Genomic DNA, 18622 nt, shown 5'->3' on the forward strand with positions numbered 1-18622 from the left:
CGGAAGCGTGATGGCCCCGTAACCCAGAGGTTGATAGATCGAAACCACTCTCTGCTATCTAGTTTTTTTTAAAGAGTACCCCAGTGGCCTAATGGATAAGGCACTGGCCTTCTAAGCCAGGGATTTTGGGTTCGAGTCCCATCTGGGGTGGATGAAGGCAGTTTGGGATAGAATTGACGCAGCTTTTATAGGTCACGATGATCACACAGTGCCACATCGAAGACATCCTACTCTATTTTTAAAAATGAAGTGCAAACACGGTAAAAAAAGTATAATTTCATGTGCATGTCTCTGTGCCCTCTGTGATTCTATTTTTTAACTGCTTCTATCAGTTCGTACAGGTCATGCTGATTACAGAGGCACTGGCCTCCTAATCCATGTATTGTGAGTTCAAGTATTTTTTGGGGGTGCCTGAAAGCGGAGTGATGAAGTGGAAGTATCCTGGGCAGTTAACCCAGTGATTTATGGATCGAAACCATCCTCTGCTGTCCAGTTTGTTTTCAGCAATGAAGTGCAAACACAAATATAAAAAGCAAAATTTCATGGGCATGTCTCAGTGCCCTCTGTGATTCTTTTTTTGACTGCTTCTTTCAGTTTGTAGAGGTCATACTGATTACAGAGGCGCAGCGGAAGCGTGATGGCCCCGTAACCCAGAGGTTGATAGATCGAAACCACTCTTTGCTATCTAGATTTAATTATCAAGTACCCCAGTGGCCTAATGGATAAGGCACTGGCCTTCTAAGCCAGAGATTGTGGGTTCGAGTCCCGTTCTGGGGTGGATGAAGGCAATTTGGAATAGAAAAGTGGCCTGAGCATTTAACACAGAGGTTGATACATTGAAGCTTTCCTATTCTATTTTTAGAAATGAAGTGCAACCAGAGTAAAAAAAAGTATAATTTCATGGGAATGTCTCTGTGCCCTCTGAGATTCTTTTTTTGACTGCTTCTTTCAGTTTGTATAGGTCATACTGATTACAGAGGCGCAGCGGAAGCGTGATGGCCCCGTAACCCAGAGGTTGATAGATCGAAACCACTCTCTGCTATCTAGTATTTTTTAAAGAGTACCCCAGTGGCCTAATGGATAAGGCACTGGCCTTCTAAGCCAGGGATTTTGGGTTCGAGTCCCATCTGGGGTGGATGAAGGCAGTTTGGGATAGAATTGACGCAGCTTTTATAGGTCACGATGATCACACAGTGCCACATCGAAGACATCCTACTCTATTTTTAAAAATGAAGTGCAAACACGGTAAAAAAATGTATAATTTCATGTGCATGTCTCTGTGCCCTCTGTGATTCTATTTTTTAACTGCTTCTATCAGTTCGTACAGGTCATGCTGATTACAGAGGCACTGGCCTCCTAATCCATGTATTGTGAGTTCAAGTATTTTTTGGGGGTGCCTGAAAGCGGATTGATGAAGTGGAAGTATCCTGGGCAGTTAACCCAGTGATTTATGGATCGAAACCATCCTCTGCTGTCCAGTTTGTTTTCAGCAATGAAGTGCAAACACAAATATAAAAAGCAAAATTTCATGGGCATGTCTCAGTGCCCTCTGTGATTCTTTTTTTGACTGCTTCTTTCAGTTTGTAGAGGTCATACTGATACAGAGGCGCAGCGGAAGCGTGATGGCCCCGTAACCCAGAGGTTGATAGATCGAAACCACTCTTTGCTATCTAGATTTAATTATCAAGTACCCCAGTGGCCTAATGGATAAGGCACTGGCCTTCTAAGCCAGGGATTGTGTGTTCGAGTCCCATCTGGGGTGGATGAAGGCAATTTGGAATTGAAAAGTGGCCTGAGCAGTTAACACAGAGGTTGATACATTGAAGCTATCCTATTCTATTTTTAGAAATGAAGTGCAACCAGAGTAAAAAAAAGTATAATTTCATGGGAATGTCTCTGTGCCCTCTGAGATTCTTTTTTTGACTGCTTCTTTCAGTTTGTATAGGTCATACTGATTACAGAGGCGCAGCGGAAGCGTGATGGCCCCGTAACCCAGAGGTTGATAGATCGAAACCACTCTCTGCTATCTAGTTTTTTTTAAAGAGTACCCCAGTGGCCTAATGGATAAGGCACTGGCCTTCTAAGCCAGGGATTTTGGGTTCGAGTCCCATCTGGGGTGGATGAAGGCAGTTTGGGATAGAATTGACGCTGCTTTTATAGGTCACGATGATCACACAGTGCCACATCGAAGACATCCTACTCTATTTTTAAAAATGAAGTGCAAACACGGTAAAAAAAGTATAATTTCATGTGCATGTCTCTGTGCCCTCTGTGATTCTATTTTTTAACTGCTTCTATCAGTTCGTACAGGTCATGCTGATTACAGAGGCACTGGCCTCCTAATCCATGTATTGTGAGTTCAAGTATTTTTTGGGGGTGCCTGAAAGCGGAGTGATGAAGTGGAAGTATCCTGGGCAGTTAACCCAGTGATTTATGGATCGAAACCATCCTCTGCTGTCCAGTTTGTTTTCAGCAATGAAGTGCAAACACAAATATAAAAAGCAAAATTTCATGGGCATGTCTCAGTGCCCTCTGTGATTCTTTTTTTGACTGCTTCTTTCAGTTTGTAGAGGTCATACTGATTACAGAGGCGCAGCGGAAGCGTGATGGCCCCGTAACCCAGAGGTTGATAGATCGAAACCACTTTCTGCTATCTAGAATTAATTATCAAGTACCCCAGTGGCCTAATGGATAAGGCACTGGCCTTCTAAGTTAGGGACTGTGGGTTCGAGTCCCATCTGGGGTGGATGAAGGCAATTTGGAATAGAAAAGTGCCCTGAGCATTTAACACAGAGGTTGATGCGTCGAAGCTAACTTAATCTGTTTTTAGAAATGAAGTGCAACCAGAGAAAAAAAAAGTATAATTTCATGGGAATGTCTCTGTGCCCTCTGAGATTATTTTTTTGACTGCTTCTTTCAGTTTGTATAGGTCATACTGATTACAGAGGCGCAGCGGAAGCGTGATGGCCCCGTAACCCAGAGGTTGATAGATCGAAACCACTCTCTGCTATCTAGTTTTTTTTATCAAGGACCCCAGTGGCCTAATGGATAAGGCACTGGCATTTTAAGCCAGGGATTGTGGGTGCGAGTCCCATCTCGGGTGGATGAAGGCAGTTTTGGATAGAATTGAAGCAGCTTTTATAGGTCACGATGATCACACAGTGCCACATCGAAGACATCCTACTCTATTTTTAAAAATGAAGTGCAAACACGGTAAAAAAAGTATAATTTCATGTGCATGTCTCTGTGCCCTCTGTGATTCTATTTTTTAACTGCTTCTATCAGTTCGTACAGGTCATGCTGATTACAGAGGCACTGGCCTCCTAATCCATGTATTGTGAGTTCAAGTATTTTTTGGGGGTGCCTGAAAGCGGAGTGATGAAGTGGAAGTATCCTGGGCAGTTAACCCAGTGATTTATGGATCGAAACCATCCTCTGCTGTCCAGTTTGTTTTCAGCAATGAAGTGCAAACACAAATATAAAAAGCAAAATTTCATGGGCATGTCTCAGTGCCCTCTGTGATTCTTTTTTTGACTGCTTCTTTCAGTTTGTAGAGGTCATACTGATTACAGAGGCGCAGCGGAAGCGTGATGGCCCCGTAACCCAGAGGTTGATAGATCGAAACCACTCTTTGCTATCTAGATTTAATTATCAAGTACCCCAGTGGCCTAATGGATAAGGCACTGGCCTTCTAAGCCAGGGATTGTGGGTTCGAGTCCCATCTGGGGTGGATGAAGGCAATTTGGAATAGAAAAGTGGCCTGAGCAGTTAACACAGAGGTTGATACATTGAAGCTATCCTATTCTATTTTTAGAAATGAAGTGCAACCAGAGTAAAAAAAAGTATAATTTCATGGGAATGTCTCTGTGCCCTCTGAGATTCTTTTTTTGACTGCTTCTTTCAGTTTGTATAGGTCATACTGATTACAGAGGCGCAGCGGAAGCGTGATGGCCCCGTAACCCAGAGGTTGATAGATCGAAACCACTCTCTGCTATCTAGTTTTTTTTAAAGAGTACCCCAGTGGCCTAATGGATAAGGCACTGGCCTTCTAAGCCAGGGATTTTGGGTTCGAGTCCCATCTGGGGTGGATGAAGGCAGTTTGGGATAGAATTGACGCAGCTTTTATAGGTCACGATGATCACACAGTTCCACATCGAAGACATCCTACTCTATTTTTAAAAATGAAGTGCAAACACGGTAAAAAAAGTATAATTTCATGTGCATGTCTCTGTGCCCTCTGTGATTCTATTTTTTAACTGCTTCTATCAGTTCGTACAGGTCATGCTGATTACAGAGGCACTGGCCTCCTAATCCATGTATTGTGAGTTAAAGTATTTTTTGGGGGTGCCTGAAAGCGGAGTGATGAAGTGGAAGTATCCTGGGCAGTTAACCCAGTGATTTATGGATCGAAACCATCCTCTGCTGTCCAGTTTGTTTTCAGCAATGAAGTGCAAACACAAATATAAAAAGCAAAATTTCATGGGCATGTCTCAGTGCCCTCTGTGATTCTTTTTTTGACTGCTTCTTTCAGTTTGTAGAGGTCATACTGATTACAGAGGCGCAGCGGAAGCGTGATGGCCCCGTAACCCAGAGGTTGATAGATCGAAACCACTCTCTGCTATCTAGAATTAATTATCAAGTACCCCAGTGGCCTAATGGATAAGGCACTGGCCTTCTAAGTTAGGGACTGTGGGTTCGAGTCCCATCTGGGGTGGATGAAGGCAATTTGGAATAGAAAAGTGGCCTGAGCATTTAACACAGAGGTTGATGCGTCGAAGCTAACCTAATCTATTTTTAGAAATGAAGTGCAACCAGAGTAAAAAAAAGTATAATTTCATGGGAATGTCTCTGTGCCCTCTGAGATTATTTTTTTGACTGCTTCTTTCAGTTTGTATAGGTCATACTGATTACAGAGGCGCAGCGGAAGCGTGATGGCCCCGTAACCCAGAGGTTGATAGATCGAAACCACTCTCTGCTATCTAGTTTTTTTTATCAAGGACCCCAGTGGCCTAATGGATAAGGCACTGGCATTTTAAGCCAGGGATTGTGGGTTCGAGTCCCATCTCGGGTGGATGAAGGCAGTTTTGGATAGAATTGAAGCAGCTTTTATAGGTCACGATGATCACACAGTGCCACATCGAAGACATCCTACTCTATTTTTAAAAATGAAGTGCAAACACGGTAAAAAAAGTATAATTTCATGTGCATGTCTCTGTGCCCTCTGTGATTCTATTTTTTAACTGCTTCTATCAGTTCGTACAGGTCATGCTGATTACAGAGGCACTGGCCTCCTAATCCATGTATTGTGAGTTCAAGTATTTTTTGGGGGTGCCTGAAAGCGGAGTGATGAAGTGGAAGTATCCTGGGCAGTTAACCCAGTGATTTATGGATCGAAACCATCCTCTGCTGTCCAGTTTGTTTTCAGCAATGAAGTGCAAACACAAATATAAAAAGCAAAATTTCATGGGCATGTCTCAGTGCCCTCTGTGATTCTTTTTTTGACTGCTTCTTTCAGTTTGTAGAGGTCATACTGATTACAGAGGCGCAGCGGAAGCGTGATGGCCCCGTAACCCAGAGGTTGATAGATCGAAACCACTCTTTGCTATCTAGATTTAATTATCAAGTACCCCAGTGGCCTAATGGATAAGGCACTGGCCTTCTAAGCCAGGGATTGTGGGTTCGAGTCCCATCTGGGGTGGATGAAGGCAATTTGGAATAGAAAAGTGGCCTGAGCAGTTAACACAGAGTTTGATACATTGAAGCTATCCTATTCTATTTTTAGAAATGAAGTGCAACCAGAGTAAAAAAATGTATAATTTCATGGGAATGTCTCTGTGCCCTCTGAGATTCTTTTTTTGACTGCTTCTTTCAGTTTGTATAGGTCATACTGATTACAGAGGCGCAGCGGAAGCGTGATGGCCCCGTAACCCAGAGGTTGATAGATCGAAACCACTCTCTGCTATCTAGTTTTTTTTAAAGAGTACCCCAGTGGCCTAATGGATAAGGCACTGGCCTTCTAAGCCAGGGATTTTGGGTTCGAGTCCCATCTGGGGTGGATGAAGGCAGTTTGGGATAGAATTGACGCAGCTTTTATAGGTCACGATGATCACACAGTGCCACATCGAAGACATCCTACTCTATTTTTAAAAATGAAGTGCAAACACGGTAAAAAAAGTATAATTTCATGTGCATGTCTCTGTGCCCTCTGTGATTCTATTTTTTAACTGCTTCTATCAGTTCGTACAGGTCATGCTGATTACAGAGGCACTGGCCTCCTAATCCATGTATTGTGAGTTCAAGTATTTTTTGGGGGTGCCTGAAAGCGGAGTGATGAAGTGGAAGTATCCTGGGCAGTTAACCCAGTGATTTATGGATCGAAACCATCCTCTGCTGTCCAGTTTGTTTTCAGCAATGAAGTGCAAACACAAATATAAAAAGCAAAATTTCATGGGCATGTCTCAGTGCCCTCTGTGATTCTTTTTTTGACTGCTTCTTTCAGTTTGTAGAGGTCATACTGATTACAGAGGCGCAGCGGAAGCGTGATGGCCCCGTAACCCAGAGGTTGATAGATCGAAACCACTTTCTGCTATCTAGAATTAATTATCAAGTACCCCAGTGGCCTAATGGATAAGGCACTGGCCTTCTAAGTTAGGGACTGTGGGTTCGAGTCCCATCTGGGGTGGATGAAGGCAATTTGGAATAGAAAAGTGGCCTGAGCATTTAACACAGAGGTTGATTCGTCGAAGCTAACTTAATCTATTTTTAGAAATGAAGTGCAACCAGAGAAAAAAAAAGTATAATTTCATGGGAATGTCTCTGTGCCCTCTGAGATTATTTTTTTGACTGCTTCTTTCAGTTTGTATAGGTCATACTGATTACAGAGGCGCAGCGGAAGCGTGATGGCCCCGTAACCCAGAGGTTGATAGATCGAAACCACTCTCTGCTATCTAGTTTTTTTATAGAGTACCCCAGTGGCCTAATGGATAAGGCACTGGCCTTCTGAGCCAGGGATTGTGGGTTCGAGTCCCATCTGGGGTGGATGAAGGCCGTTTGGGATAGAATTGAAGCCGCTTTTATAGGTCACGATGATCACACAGTGCCACATCGAAGACATCCTACTCTATTTTTAAAAATGAAGTGCAAACACGGTAAAAAAAGTATAATTTCATGTGCATGTCTCTGTGCCCTCTGTGATTCTATTTTTTAACTGCTTCTATCAGTTCGTACAGGTCATGCTGATTACAGAGGCACTGGCCTCCTAATCCATGTATTGTGAGTTCAAGTATTTTTGGGGGTGCCTGAAAGCGGAGTGATGAAGTGGAAGTATCCTGGGCAGTTAACCCAGTGATTTATGGATCGAAACCATCCTCTGCTGTCCAGTTTGTTTTCAGCAATGAAGTGCAAACACAAATATAAAAAGCAAAATTTCATGGGCATGTCTCAGTGCCCTCTGTGATTCTTTTTTTGACTGCTTCTTTCAGTTTGTAGAGGTCATACTGATTACAGAGGCGCAGCGGAAGCGTGATGGCCCCGTAACCCAGAGGTTGATAGATCGAAACCACTCTCTGCTATCTAGAATTAATTATCAAGGACCCCAGTGGCCTAATGGATAAGGCACTGGCCTTCTAAGCCAGGGATTGTGGGTTCGAGTCCCATCTGGGGTGGATGAAGGCAATTTGGAATAGAAAAGTGGCCTGAGCATTTAACACAGAGGTTGATGCGTCGAAGCTAACCTAATCTATTTTTAGAAATGAAGTGCAACCAGAGTAAAAAAAAGTATAATTTCATGGGAATGTCTCTGTGCCCTCAGATTATTTTTTTGACTGCTTCTTTCAGTTTGTATAGGTCATACTGATTACAGAGGCGCAGCGGAAGCGTGATGGCCCCGTAACCCAGAGGTTGATAGATCGAAACCACTCTCTGCTATCTAGTTTTTTTTATCAAGGACCCCAGTGGCCTAATGGATAAGGCACTGGCATTTTAAGCCAGGGATTGTGGGTTCGAGTCCCATCTCGGGTGGATGAAGGCAGTTTTGGATAGAATTGAAGCAGCTTTTATAGGTCACGATGATCACACAGTGCCACATCGAAGACATCCTACTCTATTTTTAAAAATGAAGTGCAAACACGGTAAAAAAAAGTGTAATTTCATGTGCATGTCTCTGTGCCCTCTGTGATTCTATTTTTTAACTGCTTCTATCAGTTCGTAAGGTCATGCTGATTACAGAGGCACTGGCCTCCTAATCCATGTATTGTGAGTTCAAGTATTTTTTGGGGGTGCCTGAAAGCGGAGTGATGAAGTGGAAGTATCCTGGGCAGTTAACCCAGTGATTTATGGATCGAAACCATCCTCTGCTGTCCAGTTTGTTTTCAGCAATGAAGTGCAAACACAAATATAAAAAGCAAAATTTCATGGGCATGTCTCAGTGCCCTCTGTGATTCTTTTTTTGACTGCTTCTTTCAGTTTGTAGAGGTCATACTGATTACAGAGGCGCAGCGGAAGCGTGATGGCCCCGTAACCCAGAGGTTGATAGATCGAAACCACTCTCTGCTATCTAGATTTAATTATGAAGTACCCAAGTGGCCTAATGGATAAGGCACTGGCCTTCTAAGCCAGGGATTGTGGGTTCGAGTCCCATCTGGGGTGGATGAAGGCAATTTGGAATAGAAAAGTGGCCTGAGCATTTAACACAGAGGTTGATGCGTCGAAGCTAACCTAATCTATTTTTAGAAATGAAGTGCAACCAGAGTAAAAAAAAGTATAATTTCATGGGAATGTCTCTGTGCCCTCTGAGATTATTTTTTTGACTGCTTCTTTCAGTTTGTATAGGTCATACTGATTACAGAGGCGCAGCGGAAGCGTGATGGCCCCGTAACCCAGAGGTTGATAGATCGAAACCACTCTCTGCTATCTAGTTTTTTTGTAGAGTACCCCAGTGGCCTGATGGATAAGGCACTAGCCTTCTAAGCCAGGGATTGTGGGTTCGAGTCCCATCTGGGGTGGATGAAGGCCGTTTGGGATAGAATTGAAGCAGCTTTTATAGGTCACGATGATCACACAGTGCCACATCGAAGACATCCTACTCTATTTTTAAAAATGAAGTGCAAACACGGTAAAAAAAGTATAATTTCATGTGCATGTCTCTGTGCACTCTGTGATTCTATTTTTTAACTGCTTCTATCAGTTCGTACAGGTCATGCTGATTACAGAGGCACTGGCCTCCTAATCCATGTATTGTGAGTTCAAGTATTTTTTGGGGGTGCCTGAAAGCGGAGTGATGAAGTGGAAGTATCCTGGGCAGTTAACCCAGTGATTTATGGATTGAAACCATCCTCTGCTGTCCAGTTTGTTTTCAGCAATGAAGTGCAAACACAAATATAAAAAGCAAAATTTCATGGGCATGTCTCAGTGCCCTCTGTGATTCTTTTTTTGACTGCTTATTTCAGTTTGTAGAGGTCATACTGATTACAGAGGCGCAGCGGAAGCGTGATGGCCCCGTAACCCAGAGGTTGATAGATCGAAACCACTCTCTGCTATCTAGATTTAATTATCAAGTACCCCAGTGGCCTAATGGATAAGGCACTGGCCTTCTAAGCCAGGGATTGTGGGTTCGAGTCCCATCTGGGGTGGATGAAGGCAATTTGCAATAGAAAAAGTGGCCTGAGCATTTAACACAGAGGTTGATGCGTCGAAGCTAACCTAATCTATTTTTAGAAATTAAGTGCAACCAGAGTAAAAAAAAGTATAATTTCGTGGGAATGTCTCTGTGCCCTCTGAGATTATTTTTTTGACTGCTTCTTTCAGTTTGTATAGGTCATACTGATTACAGAGGCGCAGCGGAAGCGTGATGGCCCCGTAACCCAGAGGTTGATAGATCGAAACCACTCTCTGCTATCTAGTTTTTTTGTAGAGTACCCCAGTGGCCTAATGGATAAGGCACTGGCCTTCTAAGCCAGGGATTGTGGGTTCGAGTCCCATCTGGGGTGGATGAAGGCCGTTTGGGATAGAATTGAAGCAGCTTTTATAGGTCACGATGATCACACAGTGCCACATCGAAGACATCCTACTCTATTTTTAAAAATGAAGTGCAAACACGGTAAAAAAAGTATAATTTCATGTGCATGTCTCTGTGCACTCTGTGATTCTATTTTTTAACTGCTTCTATCAGTTCGTACAGGTCATGCTGATTACAGAGGCACTGGCCTCCTAATCCATGTATTGTGAGTTCAAGTATTATTTTGGGTTGCCTGAAAGCGGAGTGATGAAGTGGAAGTATGCTGGGCATTTAACCCAGTGATTTATGGATCGAAACCACTCTCTGCTATCTAGATAGTTTTCAGCAAGTGCCCCAGTTGCAAAATGGATAAGGCACTGGCCTCCTAAGCCAGGGATTGTGGGTTTGAGTCCCATATGGGGTGGATGAAGGCAATTTGGAATAGAAAAAGAGGCCTGAGCATGTAACACAGAGGTTGATGCATCGCAGCTAACCTATTCTATTTTTAGAAATGCAGTGCAACCAGGGTAAAAAAAAGTATAATTTCATGGGAATGTCTCTGTTCCCTCTGAGATTCTTTTTTTGACTGCTTATTTCAGTTTGTATTGGTCATACTGATTACAGAGGCGCAGCGGAAGCGTGATGGCCCTGTAACCCAGAGGTTGATAGATCGAAACCACTCTCTGCTATCTAGTTTAATTATCAAGTACCCCAGTGGCCTAATGGATAAGGCACTGGCCTTCTAAGCCAGGGATTGTGGGTTCGAGTCCCATCTGGGGTGGATGAAGGCAATTTGGAATAGAAAAGTGGCCTGAGCATTTAACACAGAGGTTGATGCGTCGAAGCTAACCTAATCTATTTTTAGAAATGAAGTGCAACCAGAGTAAAAAAAAGTATAATTTCATGGGAATGTCTCTGTGCCCTCTGAGATTATTTTTTTGACTGCTTCTTGCAGTTTGTATAGGTCATACTGATTACAGAGGCGCAGCGGAAGCGTGATGGCCCCGTAACCCAGAGGTTGATAGATCGAAACCACTCTCTGCTATCTAGTTTTTTTGTAGAGTACCCCAGTGGCCAATGGATAAGGCACTGGCCTTTTAAGCCAGGGTTTGTGGGTTCGAGTCCCATCTCGGGTGGATGAATGCAGTTTGGGATAGAATTGAAGCAGCTTTTATAGGTCACGATGATCACACAGTGCCACATCGAAGACATCCTACTCTATTTTTAAAAATGAAGTGCAAACACGGTAAAAAAAAGTGTAATTTCATGTGCATGTCTCTGTGCCCTCTGTGATTCTATTTTTTAACTGCTTCTATCAGTTCGTAAGGTCATGCTGATTACAGAGGCACTGGCCTCCTAATCCATGTATTGTGAGTTCAAGTATTTTTTGGGGGTGCCTGAAAGCGGAGTGATGAAGTGGAAGTATCCTGGGCAGTTAACCCAGTGATTTATGGATCGAAACCATCCTCTGCTGTCCAGTTTGTTTTCAGCAATGAAGTGCAAACACAAATATAAAAAGCAAAATTTCATGGGCATGTCTCAGTGCCCTCTGTGATTCTTTTTTTGACTGCTTCTTTCAGTTTGTAGAGGTCATACTGATTACAGAGGCGCAGCGGAAGCGTGATGGCCCCGTAACCCAGAGGTTGATAGATCGAAACCACTCTCTGCTATCTAGATTTAATTATGAAGTACCCAAGTGGCCTAATGGATAAGGCACTGGCCTTCTAAGCCAGGGATTGTGGGTTCGAGTCCCATCTGGGGTGGATGAAGGCAATTTGGAATAGAAAAGTGGCCTGAGCATTTAACACAGAGGTTGATACATTGAAGCTATTCTATTTTTAGAAATGAAGTGCAACCAGAGTAAAAAAAAGTATAATTTCATGGGAATGTCACTGTGCCCTCTGAGATTCTTTTTTTGACTGCTTCTTTCAGTTTGTATAGGTCATACTGATTACAGAGGCGCAGCGGAAGCGTGATGGCCCCGTAACCCAGAGGTTGATAGATCGAAACCACTCTCTGCTATCTAGTTTTTTTATAGAGTACCCCAGTGGCCTAATGGATAAGGCACTGGCCTTCTAAGCCAGGGATTGTGGGTTCGAGTCCCATCTGGGGTGGATGAAGGCCGTTTGGGATAGAATTGAAGCAGCTTTTATAGGTCACGATGATCACACAGCGCCACATCGAAGACATCCTACTCTATTTTTAAAAATGAAGTGCAAACACGGTAAAAAAAGTATAATTTCATGTGCATGTCTCTGTGCCCTCTGTGATTCTATTTTTTAACTGCTTCTATCAGTTCGTACAGGTCATGCTGATTACAGAGGCACTGGCCTCCTAATCCATGTATTGTGAGTTCAAGTATTTTTTGGGGGTGCCTGAAAGCGGAGTGATGAAGTGGAAGTATCCTGGGCAGTTAACCCAGTGATTTATGGATCGAAACCATCCTCTGCTGTCCAGTTTGTTTTCAGCAATGAAGTGCAAACACAAATATAAAAAGCAAAATTTCATGGGCATGTCTCAGTGTATAGGTCATACAGAGGCGCAGCGGAAGCGTGATGGCCCCGTAACCCAGAGGTTGATAGATCGAAACCACTCTCTGCTATCTAGTTTTTTTATAGAGTACCCCAGTGGCCTAATGGATAAGGCACTGGCCTTCTAAGCCAGGGATTGTGGGTTCGAGTCCCATCTGCGGTGGATGAAGGCGGTTTGGGATAGAATTGAAGCAGCTTTTATAGGTCACGATGATCACACAGTGCCACATCGAAGACATCCTACTCTATTTTTAAAAATGAATTGCAAACACGGTAAAAAAAGTATAATTTCATGTGCATGTCTCTGTGCACTCTGTGATTCTATTTTTTAACTGCTTCTATCAGTTCGTACAGGTCATGCTGATTACAGAGGCACTGGCCTCCTAATCCATGTATTGTGAGTTCAAGTATTTTTTGGGGGTGCCTGAAAGCGGAGTGATGAAGTGGAAGTATCCTGGGCAGTTAACCCAGTGATTTATGGATCGAAACCATCCTCTGCTGTCCAGTTTGTTTTCAGCAATGAAGTGCAAACACAAATATAAAAAGCAAAATTTCATGGGCATGTCTCAGTGCCCTCTGTGATTCTTTTTTTGACTGCTTCTTTCAGTTTGTAGAGGTCATACTGATTACAGAGGCGCAGCGGAAGCGTGATGGCCCCGTAACCCAGAGGTTGATAGATCGAAACCACTCTCTGCTATCTAGATTTAATGATCAAGTACCCCAGTGGCCTAATGGATAAGGCACTGGCCATCTAAGCCAGGGATTGTGGGTTCGAGTCCCATCTGGGGTGGATGAAGGCAATTTGGAATAGAAAAGTGGCCTGAGCATTTAACACAGAGGTTGATACATTGAAGCTATTCTATTTTTAGAAATGAAGTGCAACCAGAGTAAAAAAAAGTATAATTTCATGGGAATGTCACTGTGCCCTCTGAGATTCTTTTTTTGACTGCTTCTTTCAGTTTGTATAGGTCATACTGATTACAGAGGCGCAGCGGAAGCGTGATGGCCCCGTAACCCAGAGGTTGATAGATCGAAACCACTCTCTGCTATCTAGTTTTTTTATAGAGTACCCCAGTGGCCTAATGGATAAGGCACTGGCCTTCTAAGCCAGGGATTGTGGGTTCGAGTCCCATCTGGGGTGGATGAAGGCCGTTTGGGATAGAATTGAAGCAGCTTTTATAGGTCACGATGATCACACAGCGCCACATCGAAGACATCCTACTCTATTTTTAAAAATGAAGTGCAAACACGGTAAAAAAAGTATAATTTCATGTGCATGTCTCTGTGCCCTCTGTGATTCTATTTTTTAACTGCTTCTATCAGTTCGTACAGGTCATGCTGATTACAGAGGCACTGGCCTCCTAATCCATGTATTGTGAGTTCAAGTATTTTTTGGGGGTGCCTGAAAGCGGAGTGATGAAGTGGAAGTATCCTGGGCAGTTAACCCAGTGATTTATGGATCGAAACCATCCTCTGCTGTCCAGTTTGTTTTCAGCAATGAAGTGCAAACACAAATATAAAAAGCAAAATTTCATGGGCATGTCTCAGTGTATAGGTCATACAGAGGCGCAGCGGAAGCGTGATGGCCCCGTAACCCAGAGGTTGATAGATCGAAACCACTCTCTGCTATCTAGTTTTTTTATAGAGTACCCCAGTGGCCTAATGGATAAGGCACTGGCCTTCTAAGCCAGGGATTGTGGGTTCGAGTCCCATCTGCGGTGGATGAAGGCGGTTTGGGATAGAATTGAAGCAGCTTTTATAGGTCACGATGATCACACAGTGCCACATCGAAGACATCCTACTCTATTTTAAAAAATGAAGTGCAAACACGGTAAAAAAGTATAATTTCATGTGCATGTCTCTGTGCCCTCTGTGATTCTGTTTTTTAACTGCTTCTATCAGTTCGTACAGGTCATGCTGATTACAGAGGCACTGGCCTCCTAATCCATGTATTGTGAGTTCAAGTATTTTTTGGGGGTGCCTGAAAGCGGAGTGATGAAGTGGAAGTATCCTGGGCAGTAAACCCAGTGATTTATGGATCGAAACCATCCTCTGCTGTCCAGTTTGTTTTCAGCAATGAAGTGCAAACACAAATATAAAAAGCAAAATTTCATGGGCATGTCTCAGTGCCCTCTGTGATTCTATTTTTGACTGCTTCTTTCAGTTTGTAGAGGTCATACTAATTACAGAGGCGCAGCGGAAGCGTGATGGCCCCGTAACCCAGAGGTTGATAGATCGAAACCACTCTCTGCTATCTAGAATTAATTATCAAGTACCCCAGTGGCCTAATGGATAAGGCACTGGCCTTCTAAGCCAGGGATGGTGGGTTCGAGTCCCATCTGGGGTGGATGAAGGCAATTTGGAATAGAAAAAGTGGCCTGAGCATTTAACACAGAGGTTGATGCATTGAAGCAATCCTATTCTATTTTAAGAAATGAAGTGCAACCAGAGTAAAAAAAAGTATAATTTCATGGGAATGTCTCTGTGCCCTCTGAGATTATTTTTTGACTGCTTCTTTCAGTTTGTATAGGTCATACTGATTACAGAGGCGCATCGGAAGCGTGATGGCCCCGTAACCCAGAGGTTGATAGATTGAAACCACTCTCTGCTATCTAGTTTTTTAAAAGAGTACCCCAGTGGCCTAATGGATAAGGCACTGGCCTTCTAAGCCAGGGACTGTGGGTTTGCGTCCCATCTGGGGTTGATGAAGGCAGTTTGGGATAGAATTGAAGCAGCTTTTATAGGTCACGATGATCACACAGTGCCACATCGAAGACATCCTACTCTATTTTTAAAAATGAAGTGCAAACACGGTAAAAAAAGTATAATTTCATGTGCATGTCTCTGTGCACTCTGTGATTCTATTTTTTAACTGCTTCTATCAGTTCGTACAGGTCATGCTGATTACAGAGACACTGGCCTCCTAATCCATGTATTGTGAGTTCAAGTATTTTTTGGGGGTGCCTGAAAGCGGAGTGATGAAGTGGAAGTATCCTGGGCAGTTAACCCAGTGATTTATGGATCGAAACCATCCTCTGCTGTCCAGTTTGTTTTCAGCAATGAAGTGCAAACACAAATATAAAAAGCAAAATTTCATGGGCATGTCTCAGTGCCCTCTGTGATTCTTTTTTTGACTGCTTCTTTCAGTTTGTAGAGGTCATACTGGTTACAGAGGCGCAGCGGAAGCGATGGCCCCGTAACCCAGAGGTTGATAGATCGAAACCACTCTCTGCTATCTAGAATTAATTATCAAGTACCCCAGTGGCCTAATGGATAAGGCACTGGCCTTCTAAGCCAGGGATTGTGGGTTCGAGTCCCATCTGGGGTGGATGAAGGCAATTTGGAATAGAAAAAGTGGCCTGAGCATTTAACACAGAGGTTGATGCATTGAAGCAATCCTATTCTATTTTTAGAAATGAAGTGCAACCAGAGTAAAAAAAAAGTATCATTTCATGGGAATGTCTCTGTGCCCTCTGAGATTATTTTTTTGACTGCTTCTTTCAGTTTGTATAGGTCATACTGATTACAGAGGCGCAGCGGAAGCGTGATGGCCCCGTAACCCAGAGGTTGATAGATCGAAACCACTCTCTGCTATCTAGTTTTTTAAAAGAGTACCCCAGTGGCCTAATGGATAAGGCACTGGCCTTCTAAGCCAGGGACTGTGGGTTTGAGTCCCATCTGGGGTGGATGAAGGCAGTTTGGGATAGAATTGAAGCAGCTTTTATAGGTCACGATGATCACACAGTGCCACATCGAAGACATCCTACTCTATTTTTAAAAATGAAGTGCAAACACGGTAAAAAAAGTATAATTTCATGTGCATGTCTCTGTGCACTCTGTGATTCTATTTTTTAACTGCTTCTATCAGTTCGTACAGGTCATGCTGATTACAGAGGCACTGGCCTCCTAATCCATGTATTGTGAGTTCAAGTATTTTTTGGGGGTGCCTGAAAGCGGAGTGATGAAGTGGAAGTATCCTGGGCAGTTAACCCAGTGATTTATGGATTGAAACCATCCTCTGCTGTCCAGTTTGTTTTCAGCAATGAAGTGCAAACACAAATATAAAAAGCAAAATTTCATGGGCATGTCTCAGTGCCCTCTGTGATTCTTTTTTTGACTGCTTCTTTCAGTTTGTAGAGGTCATACTGATTACAGAGGCGCAGCGGAAGCGTGATGGCCCCGTAACCCAGAGGTTGATAGATCGAAACCACTCTCTGCTATCTAGATTTAATTATCAAGTACCCCAGTGGCCTAATGGATAAGGCATTGGCCTTCTAAGCCAGGGATTGTGGGTTCGAGTCCTTTCTGGGGTGGATGAAGGCCGTTTGGGATAGAATTGAAGCAGCTTTTATAGGTCACGATGATCACACAGTGCCACATCGAAGACATCCTACTCTATTTTTAAAAATGAATTGCAAACACGGTAAAAAAAGTATAATTTCATGTGCATGTCTCTGTGCCCTCTGTGATTCTATTTTTTAACTGCTTCTATCAGTTCGTACAGGTCATGCTGATTACAGAGGCACTGGCCTCCTAATCCATGTATTGTGAGTTCAAGTATTTTTTGGGGGTGCCTGAAAGCGGAGTGATGAAGTGGAAGTATCCTGGGCAGTTAACCCAGTGATTTATGGATCGAAACCATCCTCTGCTGTCCAGTTTGTTTTCAGCAATGAAGTGCAAACACAAATATAAAAAGCAAAATTTCATGGGCATGTCTCAGTGCCCTCTGTGATTCTTTTTTTGACTGCTTCTTTCAGTTTGTAGAGGTCATACTGATTACAGAGGCGCAGCGGAAGCGTGATGGCCCCGTAACCCAGAGGTTGATAGATCGAAACCACTCTCTGCTATCTAGATTTAATGATCAAGTACCCCAGTGGCCTAATGGATAAGGCACTGGCCATCTAAGCCAGGGATTGTGGGTTCGAGTCCCATCTGGGGTGGATGAAGGCAATTTGGAATAGAAAAGTGGCCTGAGCATTTAACACAGAGGTTGATACATTGAAGCTATTCTATTTTTAGAAATGAAGTGCAACCAGAGTAAAAAAAAGTATAATTTCATGGGAATGTCACTGTGCCCTCTGAGATTCTTTTTTTGACTGCTTCTTTCAGTTTGTATAGGTCATACTGATTACAGAGGCGCAGCGGAAGCGTGATGGCCCCGTAACCCAGAGGTTGATAGATCGAAACCACTCTCTGCTATCTAGTTTTTTTATAGAGTACCCCAGTGGCCTAATGGATAAGGCACTGGCCTTCTAAGCCAGGGATTGTGGGTTCGAGTCCCATCTGCGGTGGATGAAGGCGGTTTGGGATAGAATTGAAGCAGCTTTTATAGGTCACGATGATCACACAGTGCCACATCGAAGACATCCTACTCTATTTTAAAAAATGAAGTGCAAACACGGTAAAAAAAGTATAATTTCATGTGCATGTCTCTGTGCCCTCTGTGATTCTATTTTTTAACTGCTTCTATCAGTTCGTACAGGTCATGCTGATTACAGAGGCACTGGCCTCCTAATCCATGTATTGTGAGTTCAAGTATTTTTAGGGGGTGCCTGAAAGCGGAGTGATGAAGTGGAAGTATCCTGGGCAGTTAACCCAGTGATTTATGGATTGAAACCATCCTCTGCTGTCCAGTTTGTTTTCAGCAATGAAGTGCAAACACAAATATAAAAAGCAACATTTCATGGGCATGTCTCAGTGCCCTCTGTGATTCTTTTTTTGACTGCTTCTTTCAGTTTGTAGAGGTCATACTGATTACAGAGGCGCAGCGGAAGCGTGATGGCCCCATAACCCAGAGGTTGATAGATCGAAACCACTCTCTGCTATCTAGATTTATTTGTCAAGTACACCAGTGGCCTAATGGATAAGGCACTGGCCTACTAAGCCAGGGATTGTGGTTTCGAGTCCAATCTGGGGTGGATGAAGGCATTTTGGAATAGAAAAAGTGGCCTGAGCATGTAACACAGAGGTTGATGCATTGAAGCAATCCTATTCCATTTTTAGAAATGAAGTGCAACCAGAGTAAAAAAAAGTATAATTTCATGGGAATGTCACTGTGCCCTCTGAGATTCTTTTTTTGACTGCTTCTTTCAGTTTG

General features: G+C 43.2%; 29 non-coding genes across 29 annotated transcripts; all 29 read left to right on the forward strand.

Moving 5' to 3' along the window:
- The first annotated feature begins 77 nt into the window (after window positions 1-77).
- On the forward strand, window positions 78-150 carry trnar-ucu (transfer RNA arginine (anticodon UCU)). The gene has a single exon. It is a non-coding gene; the product is annotated as a tRNA-Arg (tRNA).
- Window positions 151-704: 554 nt separating this feature from the next.
- Window positions 705-778, forward strand: trnar-ucu (transfer RNA arginine (anticodon UCU)). Its single transcript has one exon. It is a non-coding gene; the product is annotated as a tRNA-Arg (tRNA).
- A 284-nt stretch (window positions 779-1062) lies between these two features.
- On the forward strand, window positions 1063-1135 carry trnar-ucu (transfer RNA arginine (anticodon UCU)). The gene has a single exon. It is a non-coding gene; the product is annotated as a tRNA-Arg (tRNA).
- A 554-nt stretch (window positions 1136-1689) lies between these two features.
- On the forward strand, window positions 1690-1762 carry trnar-ucu (transfer RNA arginine (anticodon UCU)). The gene has a single exon. It is a non-coding gene; the product is annotated as a tRNA-Arg (tRNA).
- Window positions 1763-2046: 284 nt separating this feature from the next.
- trnar-ucu (transfer RNA arginine (anticodon UCU)) lies at window positions 2047-2119 on the forward strand. Its single transcript has one exon. It is a non-coding gene; the product is annotated as a tRNA-Arg (tRNA).
- Window positions 2120-2673: 554 nt separating this feature from the next.
- trnar-ucu (transfer RNA arginine (anticodon UCU)) lies at window positions 2674-2746 on the forward strand. Its single transcript has one exon. It is a non-coding gene; the product is annotated as a tRNA-Arg (tRNA).
- A 911-nt stretch (window positions 2747-3657) lies between these two features.
- On the forward strand, window positions 3658-3730 carry trnar-ucu (transfer RNA arginine (anticodon UCU)). The gene has a single exon. It is a non-coding gene; the product is annotated as a tRNA-Arg (tRNA).
- Window positions 3731-4014: 284 nt separating this feature from the next.
- trnar-ucu (transfer RNA arginine (anticodon UCU)) lies at window positions 4015-4087 on the forward strand. Its single transcript has one exon. It is a non-coding gene; the product is annotated as a tRNA-Arg (tRNA).
- A 554-nt stretch (window positions 4088-4641) lies between these two features.
- trnar-ucu (transfer RNA arginine (anticodon UCU)) lies at window positions 4642-4714 on the forward strand. Its single transcript has one exon. It is a non-coding gene; the product is annotated as a tRNA-Arg (tRNA).
- A 911-nt stretch (window positions 4715-5625) lies between these two features.
- trnar-ucu (transfer RNA arginine (anticodon UCU)) lies at window positions 5626-5698 on the forward strand. The gene has a single exon. It is a non-coding gene; the product is annotated as a tRNA-Arg (tRNA).
- Window positions 5699-5982: 284 nt separating this feature from the next.
- Window positions 5983-6055, forward strand: trnar-ucu (transfer RNA arginine (anticodon UCU)). Its single transcript has one exon. It is a non-coding gene; the product is annotated as a tRNA-Arg (tRNA).
- A 554-nt stretch (window positions 6056-6609) lies between these two features.
- On the forward strand, window positions 6610-6682 carry trnar-ucu (transfer RNA arginine (anticodon UCU)). Its single transcript has one exon. It is a non-coding gene; the product is annotated as a tRNA-Arg (tRNA).
- Window positions 6683-6965: 283 nt separating this feature from the next.
- Window positions 6966-7038, forward strand: trnar-ucu (transfer RNA arginine (anticodon UCU)). Its single transcript has one exon. It is a non-coding gene; the product is annotated as a tRNA-Arg (tRNA).
- A 553-nt stretch (window positions 7039-7591) lies between these two features.
- On the forward strand, window positions 7592-7664 carry trnar-ucu (transfer RNA arginine (anticodon UCU)). The gene has a single exon. It is a non-coding gene; the product is annotated as a tRNA-Arg (tRNA).
- A 909-nt stretch (window positions 7665-8573) lies between these two features.
- trnar-ucu (transfer RNA arginine (anticodon UCU)) lies at window positions 8574-8646 on the forward strand. The gene has a single exon. It is a non-coding gene; the product is annotated as a tRNA-Arg (tRNA).
- A 910-nt stretch (window positions 8647-9556) lies between these two features.
- trnar-ucu (transfer RNA arginine (anticodon UCU)) lies at window positions 9557-9629 on the forward strand. The gene has a single exon. It is a non-coding gene; the product is annotated as a tRNA-Arg (tRNA).
- Window positions 9630-9913: 284 nt separating this feature from the next.
- trnar-ucu (transfer RNA arginine (anticodon UCU)) lies at window positions 9914-9986 on the forward strand. The gene has a single exon. It is a non-coding gene; the product is annotated as a tRNA-Arg (tRNA).
- Window positions 9987-10702: 716 nt separating this feature from the next.
- trnar-ucu (transfer RNA arginine (anticodon UCU)) lies at window positions 10703-10775 on the forward strand. The gene has a single exon. It is a non-coding gene; the product is annotated as a tRNA-Arg (tRNA).
- Window positions 10776-11684: 909 nt separating this feature from the next.
- Window positions 11685-11757, forward strand: trnar-ucu (transfer RNA arginine (anticodon UCU)). The gene has a single exon. It is a non-coding gene; the product is annotated as a tRNA-Arg (tRNA).
- A 278-nt stretch (window positions 11758-12035) lies between these two features.
- trnar-ucu (transfer RNA arginine (anticodon UCU)) lies at window positions 12036-12108 on the forward strand. The gene has a single exon. It is a non-coding gene; the product is annotated as a tRNA-Arg (tRNA).
- A 507-nt stretch (window positions 12109-12615) lies between these two features.
- trnar-ucu (transfer RNA arginine (anticodon UCU)) lies at window positions 12616-12688 on the forward strand. Its single transcript has one exon. It is a non-coding gene; the product is annotated as a tRNA-Arg (tRNA).
- Window positions 12689-13242: 554 nt separating this feature from the next.
- On the forward strand, window positions 13243-13315 carry trnar-ucu (transfer RNA arginine (anticodon UCU)). The gene has a single exon. It is a non-coding gene; the product is annotated as a tRNA-Arg (tRNA).
- Window positions 13316-13593: 278 nt separating this feature from the next.
- Window positions 13594-13666, forward strand: trnar-ucu (transfer RNA arginine (anticodon UCU)). Its single transcript has one exon. It is a non-coding gene; the product is annotated as a tRNA-Arg (tRNA).
- A 507-nt stretch (window positions 13667-14173) lies between these two features.
- On the forward strand, window positions 14174-14246 carry trnar-ucu (transfer RNA arginine (anticodon UCU)). Its single transcript has one exon. It is a non-coding gene; the product is annotated as a tRNA-Arg (tRNA).
- A 553-nt stretch (window positions 14247-14799) lies between these two features.
- Window positions 14800-14872, forward strand: trnar-ucu (transfer RNA arginine (anticodon UCU)). The gene has a single exon. It is a non-coding gene; the product is annotated as a tRNA-Arg (tRNA).
- Window positions 14873-15780: 908 nt separating this feature from the next.
- trnar-ucu (transfer RNA arginine (anticodon UCU)) lies at window positions 15781-15853 on the forward strand. Its single transcript has one exon. It is a non-coding gene; the product is annotated as a tRNA-Arg (tRNA).
- Window positions 15854-16138: 285 nt separating this feature from the next.
- On the forward strand, window positions 16139-16211 carry trnar-ucu (transfer RNA arginine (anticodon UCU)). Its single transcript has one exon. It is a non-coding gene; the product is annotated as a tRNA-Arg (tRNA).
- A 1181-nt stretch (window positions 16212-17392) lies between these two features.
- On the forward strand, window positions 17393-17465 carry trnar-ucu (transfer RNA arginine (anticodon UCU)). The gene has a single exon. It is a non-coding gene; the product is annotated as a tRNA-Arg (tRNA).
- A 278-nt stretch (window positions 17466-17743) lies between these two features.
- trnar-ucu (transfer RNA arginine (anticodon UCU)) lies at window positions 17744-17816 on the forward strand. Its single transcript has one exon. It is a non-coding gene; the product is annotated as a tRNA-Arg (tRNA).
- Window positions 17817-18622: the final 806 nt, after the last annotated feature.

The sequence above is a fragment of the Salvelinus fontinalis genome, chromosome 11 (genome assembly GCF_029448725.1).
Source record: "Salvelinus fontinalis isolate EN_2023a chromosome 11, ASM2944872v1, whole genome shotgun sequence".
In the NCBI taxonomy this organism is placed as follows: Eukaryota; Metazoa; Chordata; class Actinopteri; order Salmoniformes; family Salmonidae; genus Salvelinus; species Salvelinus fontinalis.